This window comes from Hoplias malabaricus, chromosome Y (genome assembly GCF_029633855.1).
Source record: "Hoplias malabaricus isolate fHopMal1 chromosome Y, fHopMal1.hap1, whole genome shotgun sequence".
NCBI lineage: Eukaryota > Metazoa > Chordata > Actinopteri > Characiformes > Erythrinidae > Hoplias > Hoplias malabaricus.
Genome location: NC_089820.1, coordinates 56,090,399 through 56,100,950, shown reverse-complemented (window position 1 = coordinate 56,100,950; position 10,552 = coordinate 56,090,399).

The following is a 10,552-nucleotide window of genomic DNA, read 5'->3' as shown; positions in this document are numbered from 1 at the left end:
CCCATCCCAACTCAGCCCAGTTTGTCTCCTTTAATGCTTTAGTTAAGCTTTTGATTAGACTTTAAAGCATGAAACAAGCTCCAGTCCAATCTCTCCCCGAAGCCTGGTCTTTTATAGGTTAAGTGTGGGTGCTCTGTCTGTTTAAACTTTGAAGAAATACTTGCCTCTAGAATGCTAATGTGCTCAAATGTGTATAAAAGCCATTAGAGCTTGGGTGTTTGCTTTGATTGCGTTGATGAATGTATTAATTCATTCATTCATTATCTGTAACCCTTATCCAGTTCAGGGTCGCCGTGGGTCCAGAGCCTACCTGGAATCATTGGGCGCAAGGTGGGAATACACCCTGGAGGGGGCACCAGTCCTTCACAGGGCAACACACACACATTCACTCACACCTACGGACACTTTTGAGTCACCAGTCCCCCTACCAACGTGTGTTTTTGGAGCATGGGAGGAAACCGGAGCACCCGGAGAAAACCCACGCGGACACAGGGAGAACACACCACACTTCTCACAGACAGTCACCCGGAGGAAACCCATGCGGACACAGGGAGAACACACCACACTCCTCACAGACAGTTCCCCGGAGGAAACCCACGCAGACACAGGGAGAACACACCACACTCCTCACAGACAGACACCCGGAGGAAACCCACGCAGACACAGGGAGAAGACACCACACTCCTCGCAGACAGACACCCGGAGGAAACCCACGCGGACACAGGGAGAACACACCACACTCCTCACAGACAGTTCCCCGGAGGAAACCCACGCAGACACAGGGAGAACACACCACACTCCTCACAGACAGTTCCCCGGAGGAAACCCACGCAGACACAGGGAGAACACACCACACTCCTCACAGACAGTCAGCCGGAGGAAACCCACGCAGACACAGGGAGAACACACCACACTCCTCGCAGACAGTCACCCGGAGGAAACCCACGCAGACACAGGGAGAACACACCACACTCCTCACAGACAGTTCCCCGGAGGAAACCCACGCAGACACAGGGAGAACACACCACACTCCTCACAGATAGTCAGCCGGAGGAAACCCATGCAGACACAGGGAGAACACACCACACTACTCACAGACAATCACCCGGAGGAAACCCACACAGACACAGGGAGAACACACCACACTCCTCACAGACAGTCACCCAGAGGAAACCCACACAGACACAGGGAGAACACACCACACTCCTCACAGACAGTCACCCGGAGGAAACCCATGCAGAAACAGGGAGAACACACCACACTCCTCACAGACAGTCACCCGGAGGAAACTCACGCAGACACAGAGAGAACACACCACACTTCTCACAGACAGTCACCCAGAGGAAACCCATGCAGAAACAGGGAGAACACACCACACTCCTCACAGACAGTTCCCCGGAGGAAACCCACGCAGACACAGGGAGAACACACCACACTCCTCACAGACAGTCACCTAGAGGAAACCCATGCAGAAACAGGGAGAACACACCACACTCCTCACAGACAGTCACCCGGAGGAAACCCACTCAGACACAGGGAGAACACACAACACTCCTCACAGACAGTCACCTGGTTGTTAAACAGTTAAACATATTAACAGATATGTGCTGAAGCCGACAGGGTTAATGTCGACTGATGGAGAAGACAAAGTAAGATCAGTATCCAGAAATCTGAGGTTTAACAGTGTAGATGGATGTGGGTTCACTATTTGGCAAACAGAAGGTCACTGTTGCACATTCTGTCTCTGTGTTGGGTTTGTTTTTCAGACTGAGGCTGAACGTCTGAACGCCAGAGAAGGTCAATGCGACCAAAATGATTCAACATTAGTTTTTGGTTTGTAAGTGTTAATATAGGAGATATTCATTCATTCATTCATTCATTCACTCATTCATTCATTGTCTGTAACCACTTATCCAGGACTTAACCAAGACTGGAGCAAAATGAAAAAAAAAGAGCTGTATAAAAAAGAACAGTGTATCAACAGAGAGCAGTGTTTAAACGCTCTGGCACATGCAGATGACTCCACGGGAGATGTATGGGCAGGTTTTGTTCTGGAGGGACGGTGGGGCATGTGGATAATGAGTTAGTTTCACAACAATCAGCCCTTTTTCATCCAAACACCAACATTGTAAAACTCTTCTAACATTCGTTTTAAAGCAATGGTTTGGACAAAATCAGGTTTGCACATGTTTCTCATTATCCATCAAACAGCCTACATGTGTTTCCTCTTTATTTTGCCCCTGTTCTAAGCTAATGCAGCAGTCTTGGAAGTTCATGGACATCACGTCCATCAAGGAGGCATGTTAAAGCCTCCTTAATATTCTTGCTTATGTTGCAGTGTACCTGCTGCCTGCTTTTTCTTAAGATGTGCAACATACTTTTGCCCAAACTGTTGCTTTAAATACTCTGCTGTGTTGCCAAAGCCATTGGTAACAAGGAGGGAGTGTCTCCGTGCCTGTTTCTGTGAGTGTGTATACATGTGTGTATAGAGGAAAGTAGGGGGGTGGTGTCAATGAGAAACATAGTTTTGGGGTGCACTTGCTGGAGTGCGGCTTAATTACCAGTGCTGAATAGACTCCTGACAATCTCTTCTAGTGGCAGGGGGGTTCTTTTCTGCGGGGAATGGGGGCACCCCGGGTCCGTGGAGGGCCAAAAGGAGCCAGGACACAATTGCTGGTTGCCTGGGCAATGGCAGGCTTTAGAGACACAGGAGAAGACGTTTGGAAGAACACAGTGGCTGCTGGGAGACAGCTGCCTGCGCAAAAAGCACGCAGACCCCACCGAACCTGCTCCCGCTTAACTGCAGCACCTGCACATGGTTCTCAGACCTTCAGCCGACACAGGTGGAGCTGCTGAGTTACTGCTTCTCTCGCAAACAGGGAAAGAGTACACATTAGTTTGCACATGAGAAATGTCAGGGAAGATGTACTTTGTCAGAAGTGGCCTTTGTGCTATGCTTGTGTTTGTGTGGAATATATCACGTAGTAGGTGAAAAAACCTGTTCACACACTCACCAGCTGGTAGCATTCATCCACATGCAGTTGACACAGTCTAGTTCAGAAACACAGAAGGCAAAAAAGTGTATTGAATAAGACTGACATTAACATACAGTGACTTTCCTGGCTGCACAGCGACCAATGATGGGAATGAGGCAGGCTGACGTGACGACAAATGCTATGGTACACTTGAGAGGTGTATAAAAGTGTATTACAAAATTCTTCCAGACACGATTATGGGAAATATATTGTGATATTTAAAATTTCAGGAAACAAAAGAAAATTTTGAATCCCTCTCGTGCAAAACAAATGTTTTTATCGTGTTTTTGGGGTCCACCTCAGAATTAGAACCATGGTCTCGAATGTGTGAGTGTGTGTCGCCCTGTGAAGTACTGGCGCCCAGTGTGTGTTCCCACCTTGTCCAGTGATTCCGGGTAGGCCATGATTTGGTGAATCATTGAGGGAAACTGAAAACAACAGCATTAGCTTGTAAACGCCAGTGCTATTTAATGAAAGAGGGACTCTAAAATGGTTACATATGAACTTGAATAGGGTGGCGTAGCAGGTAGTGTCGCAGTCACACAGCTGTCTGTGAGGAGTGTAGTGTGTTCTCTCTGTGTCTGCGTTGGTTTCCTCCGGGTGACTGTCTGTGAGGAGTGTGGTGTGTTTTCCCTGTGTCTGCGTTGGTTTCCTCCGGGTGACTGTCTGTGAGGAGTGTGGTGTGTTCTCCCTGTGTCCGCGTGGGTTTCCTCCGGGTGACTGTCTGTGAGGAGTGTGGTGTGTTCTCCCTGTGTCTGCGTGGGTTTCCTCCGGGTGACTGTCTGTGAGGAGTGTAGTGTGTTCTCCCTGTGTCCACGTGGGTTTCCTCTGGGTGACTGTCTGTGAGGAGTGTGGTGTGTTCTCCCTGTGTGTGCGTGGGTTTCCTCCGGGTGACTGTCTGTGAGGAGTGTGGTGTGTTCTTCCTGTGTCTGTGTGGGTTTCCTCCGGGTGACTGTCTGTGAGGAGTGTGGTGTGTTCTCTCTGTGTCTGCGTGGGTTTCCTCCCACAGTCCAAAAACACACGTTGGTAGGTGGATTGGCGACTCAAAAGTGTCCGTAGGTGTGAATGTGTGAGTGTGTGTTGCCCTGTGAAGGACTGGCGCCCCCTCCAGGGTGTATTCCCGCCTTGTGCCCAATGATTCCAGGTAGGCTCTGGACCCACTGCGACCCTGAACTAGATAAGGGTTACAGATAATGTATGAATGAATGAACTTGAATATATACTTATGTGTGTTACAAGTTTAAAATTAAAACTGAAATGTATTTTACAAGCAGCAAATGTCTTTAATCTTCAGCACTTCTAGTGAACTCAATGAAAAGATCCTGATTTTGGTTGATTTCGATTTGTAACAATGTGAATGTGATTGAGTTTGCCATCATCTCTTCATAATTTTATTCGTAGGGTTAATTTCCAGAATCTCCCGCTCATCAGCACTGAGCGCCTGACTGATTGTTCCGCACTAATCACCAGCTTTAATAAGACCAGGCTTGATTAGCAAAACGAGTGCCATCACTTCTCCTTGTTCAGTGACCTACACGAAGGGGGTCATAACTCCTCACACACAGCCCCTGACCTCCACTCAGAGGTGTGTGTGTGTGTGGGAGAGAGATGGCGAGAGAGAGAAAGATAGGGGTGTATAGAGGGTCATGTATTCATAGACACACTATAGGCACCCCCACAGAAGACTTGGTGAGGGTGAAGTGTGTGACTAGGACACCAGCATAGGCAAAAAAGGGGGGGGGGGGGGACTGAGAGAAGCAGGTGGAGGAACTTCATCTATTCAAAGCCTCCTTCCAAAAAACAGCCCAAATTCACTGCTCATTAACTAACGAATTGAAAGAGCTGGGGTCAACCCCCACCAGCACTTTCTTTGATCTACCTAATTAAGGGAATTGGATTTACAGACTCAGAGATATTGAAGACTATACATCAGTTAATTCTGACCGTCTGATTGGATAAAAGACTTTCAATGAGTGCTGATATTAAATGTAACAGCACTGGGACTTTACCTTGAGCTTTAGGTGTCTATAAATCCTAATACAGATAAATATACATAGCATGAAATAGCGTAATACTATTAATTATTTATTGGCACTTCCTACACTCCTCCAACAGTTACATAGTACAGTTTCTGTAGTGCTGAGCCTGGAGTAGCGAAACCAGAAGCTATATCCTCCCTGTTACCGCTCAGTGAATCATCACAATGATATTGAAGCTGTAGCAGTAATTATAGGGTAAATATACAATATAGTGTTCCTTTAATCTCTTCAACCATATTATAGCTGTATTATGTATTAACTATTATTTAACTAAAAACCAATGTGGGACAAACAACAGGTTTATTATTGTGATGCCCAAAAAAAATTGTCCAAACTAGATTCCACATTGTTTAGTTCTTCAGGATCTGGAGAGTATGCCTTACTTTTTACATTGACCAAAATAATACACTTAAAAAATGATGTGAAATGACAACATAATGAAATATTTTTTCCACTGTGGGAGTGAACAGACTCACATTCGTCCTAAGCCTGCTTCCCTTACTTTTAGGCCATGGCTGGAATCAAGTGTTCATGTGCTTCATGATTAGCTTAATGCTAACATAACATTAGCGATTCCAGACGGGGGCTAAACGTAATCAGAATTAAATAAGAATTGGAAAACTGTATTAATGTTGATGTACATATTTCACGTCTATGGGCCGAACAGAGGGCCCTGCTCTCAAAGTACCGAAAGAAATTAGCAAGTGCAATGTATTGTAGTCACTCTGTAAACACCTGTCTTGTTAATGTCACACAGATAACGATGGTGATGAAAATCTGAACCCTCGAGTAACGTTAGCCCTGCTGAAAGAGTTACAGATTAATCGGAGTAGCCTTTTTTCTGCACTGCTGGCACTCGACATGGTGCTGAGTGTTAGCAAGACAGATTTACGAGCTCGGAGGGAAAGTGAGGCGAGTGTTTGACGAGGTGAGGCAACACTATAGCCGCCTGCACTGGAGCCGTGCTGCTACTTGACCCCCAAGGTTAAAGGTCCCGGCACGGAAAGAAAACGCAGCACAGTGAAGGGAGCAGGCTATGGCTGTGGTCGGAGGAAAAGCTGGCCTCAGCGGAGGGTGGAAAATAGGGTGGGGTGGCGCTGGCTAACTGGAATTGAGCTTTGAAATGTTAGTGCGCTGCACCTGTTCGGAGGCTTTTTTCCACAACAAGTGGACAGATATAAGCAGGCAGGGCATGGCGGGGTTTGGGTAACAAGTGCAACACATTGTGCTCATTCAATGTGTGTCAGCAAGCCATAGGAGCTCGATATTTATACACAGCCAACACTCACTGTGGAAAATATTCCACCAGCTCTGGAAGCCACAAGGCTGCCCGGAGGTCGTCCACCAAAATATCTCCCTCAGGTCAGATAGCATCCGCCTGGGGTGCTAAATATAGGCCAACTTTGCCTTCGCGGGGCTAAAAGTGGCACGTAAGATCGGAATAGTGTGCCACAATGCAATGGAGATGATGTGTGCTTATTATAAACAGGTTGCTCTGTATTTTTAGAGCTAAAAGTTCATATTAATAACCCAGAAATGGTCTCACGTCTTATCCTCTGAAGTCCACACAAAGCTGTCAATTATTTTTGCTCCTCCTCGCATGCCTCAGTAACGTAGTCATGAGCAGTGACTGGTGCTGGGGACTGTTCCTGATTCAGTCATTGGCCCCAAACACTGGGACAAGATCAACTTTGACCTACAAGCTAATTCCCAAAATCTTAAAGCTGCTGCCAAGGAAGGAAGCAGCCACTGGTCACCATCAGGTGTCACTCACTCCAGCTCTGAAGCTGAATCCATCTATCAACCATCCCTCTGTCCATTGCTCAGTGATTTCCAAAGTTTTACATCTAATTAATTGATATCTGACACTGTATCTGCTTTGGCATGTGATGTTGTCTGATGCTAAGAAACAACTATGCTAATGTCCCTAAATGAAGCCTTAACTGAACTTGATAATGTCAGACTGCTCCTCTTAATGTTGTTGGATTAACCGAGGTGTGAGTTTATAAATATTGTAACGGATGCCAGACACTGGGCGGGGCTGGGGACTCAGGGGAAATATCGCAGCATGCAACGCAGCCAGTGGTGGACAAAGTACACAAACCATGTACAGATACTCTGTGTAAAATATTAAACCAGTAAAAGTAGATGTCAGGGTGGTGTGAGGAGAAGATCACGGGAAGCGGACACACTCTCTACAACACAGATGATTTATTAAAGCGAAGACACGACAAACGAACTTAACGAGAAACACGAGATAACATTAACGAACAGGAAACAGGGCAAGCTAGATGATCAAACGTTTCAAAACACAAACGAAGTAGGGGGTCACGAAAAGGTGTAAGAGAACGAACGGGGAACGAGGAATCAGAAACGAGAAACACTAAGAAGAACCATGAGCATGAAACAAACAAAGAAAACAAGCAAACAGACAAAATCAAAATGACCGATCCCAGGAAGTGAGGGAAGAGGGCTTAAATACATGAACTTAACAAGAAACAGCTGAAACGGATAACAAGGGAAACGATGAGGAGGCGGAACAAAGGCGGAGCTAGAGTGAACATAAATAAAGCCATGTGCAGAGATAGGAAAACAACGAAGAGAGAGCCACATAGAAAGGGGAAAACAAACCAGAAAGTGTCAAGATGTGACAGTAGAAGTCCTCGATTTAGATCTTCAGTTGAGTACAAGTACAAAAGTATTTACCTTCTAATGTACTTAAGTATCGAAAGTAAAAGTAGTTTTAATGTCCAATTATAATTTTTGTAACAAGACTCATGCTTAATTAACGAACTGTAGGTGAAAAGACTCAAAAGATGCAAAAACAAACAAAAAAAAAGATTTATTACAATGAACGTAATATCAACTGTCACATACACTCGATACGTTTCCCCTCCAAACCAACAGGGGTCCCTGTCTCCTGAGTATTAAGCCCAAGTTAAAACTTCTGCCACATTGAACTAAACCCTACACTGCAGCCTGACTCACACTTCTTCAGAAATATAACTAACTATGCGTTACATCGACACAGACCACAGTGACTGTGACTGGTCCGCAATCATATGAACATGGATCACGTTGAATAGAGAAAGTCTAATAATATGAACTCCTCCTCACCACGGAGACTGCAGACCGCAGCAAATTCACCGCCAGAGATTTCCTCAGCCGTTTGTTTGGACGTCACAGGATGAAGAAAAAGTTTAAACAAAGGAAAGATAATGATGTTTCAGGACAAAAAAAAAGAAGAAGAAGCTTGCAACGAGGAGCCGGAACACTTGGGAAAAATGTGCCCACCCTCCTCCAGAAGTGCAGTTTCTCCAGTGCTGAGCCAATAGCACTGACAGGGGCTCTGTTCTCCCTGTTACAACTCAGAGAAGCATCAATAATTTTGAAGTAATTTTAGGGTAAAAAATATTACATACTGTTCCTTTAAGCTCTCTGTTTTGTTTTCATTGTTGCAAAGGAGGCCTATTGTTTGGGCGATTTCTGCAATTCTGAACCATCTGTTTTTTAACAATGTTTTTAGTTTTTCTGACCGCCTGAAATTTGACTTCGTTGGTTGGATTGGTTTCGGAGCTGTTTATCTCGCTATAATGATTTTATGATTTGAAATTATGATTTCAGGTTTTGGAATGGTTTTGACCTCACTTCAAGTATTGTGTTAGGTGATTTGTGTGAGTGTGTGTGTGTGTGTGTGTGTGTGTATAGCCCTGAGAAGGACTGGTGCCCCTTCCAGGGTGTGTTTCCGCATTGAACCATTCAGAGATGCATGGTTTACAGTGTTACATAAACCTGCAACTGATTCTCACACTCGGTTTTGAGTGATTAATGACATCTACGGACCAGTAAACCATGCATCTCTAATGACAAAAGTCCATCACCCACTCGTCACTCATTCTTCATTAATTGTCCGTAACTGTTTTTCTAGTTCAGGGTCGCGGTTTGTCCGGAGTCTACCTGGAAACGTTGGACACCAGACGGAAACACACCCTGGAAAGGGGCACCAGTCCTTCTCAGGGCTACACACACACACACACTCACACAATCACCCACTCACCACCTATGTGTCCAACGTGTTGAATGTGGCGCCCCCTCCAGGGTGTGTTCCCGCCTTGCGCCCAGTGATTTGGATAAGGGGATACAGACAATGAATGAATGAAGAACAATAATAATGATAATAATTAAGTGTTTGTTCTTTTAAAAATCTTTTTAACTCTTTTTAAACAGGGAGATAGCGTCTGTTTGTAACCTTGAAGAACTTCAGCCTCAGGAAACTTACCACAATTAGTTTCAAAGACTTTAGACTATGTGTATGGAGAGTTTGGAAGAAATAGTCAGCAGCTGAGAAGTGGTGGGCAGCGGTGCTCCAGGCTTGAGGGATTGTTTCCTTTAAACTAAGCACAGATGCTCTGTGTGGAATCAGGGAGAGATAACTCACTCCCTCATTCTTTCGCTCTCTCACTCACTCACTCCCTCCCTCCCTTACTCATTCCCGTCCTTGCTCATTCCCTCCCTATCTTGCTGGAAACTCCGCTGCTCTGTGCCAGGGGCAGTGTGAGAATTTAAGCCCCTCTGCTGCTCCTGCTCTCTCCACTTGAACAGAAATAGCCCCAGGGTCCCTATTTTTGACCCAGCAGAGCAGTTTGAGGAGAGGGCCTGCCTCCCTCAGCCTGACTACAGGGTATTTTTAGGACCGATGGGCTCTTTTGTGGAGTCACAGCGACTAAAGATAGGACCCTGGACCATCATCTGATGCAAATCTCTCCAAACACAAAGACGGGGCATTGGGATCACATCTGCGCCACAGACTTTGTGTTTACACTGTAAACACTGTGATACCTTCACATGTGAAATCATCGCCGTGCTCTTTATGTCAGGTATATTTTATTTGTGAGGGAATTTAAGGATGTTAGGTGACCACTCAGCCTAGAGTCTTCTTGTTCTACATTCGGCTGCTCCCACCCCTCAGGGGTCGCCACAGCGAATCAACCATGATCCGCACCATTGATCTGGCACAGTTTTTACGCTGAATGCCCTTCCTGATCAAACCCTCCCTATTCATCCGGGCTTTGAGACCTCCTGTCTGTGAGGAGTGTGGTGTGTTCTCCCTGTGTCTGCGTGGGTTTCCTCCGGGTGACTGTCTGTGAGGAGTGTGGTGTGTTCTCCCTGTGTCTGCGTGGGTTTGCTCCGGGTGACTGCCTATGAGGAGTGTATTGTGTTCTCCCTGTGTTTGCGTGGGTTTCCTCCGGGTGACTGTCTGTGAGGAGTGTGGTGTTTTCTCCCTGTGTCTGCGTGGGTTTCCTCCAGGTGACTGTCTGTGAGGAGTGTGGTGTGTTCTCCCTGTGTCTGCGTGTGTTTCCTCCGGGTGACTGTCTGTGAGGAGTGTTGTGTGTTCTCCCTGTATCTGTGTGGGTTTCCTCCGGGTGACTGTCTGTGAGGAGTGTGGTGTGTTCTCTACCTGTGTCTGCGTGGGTTTCC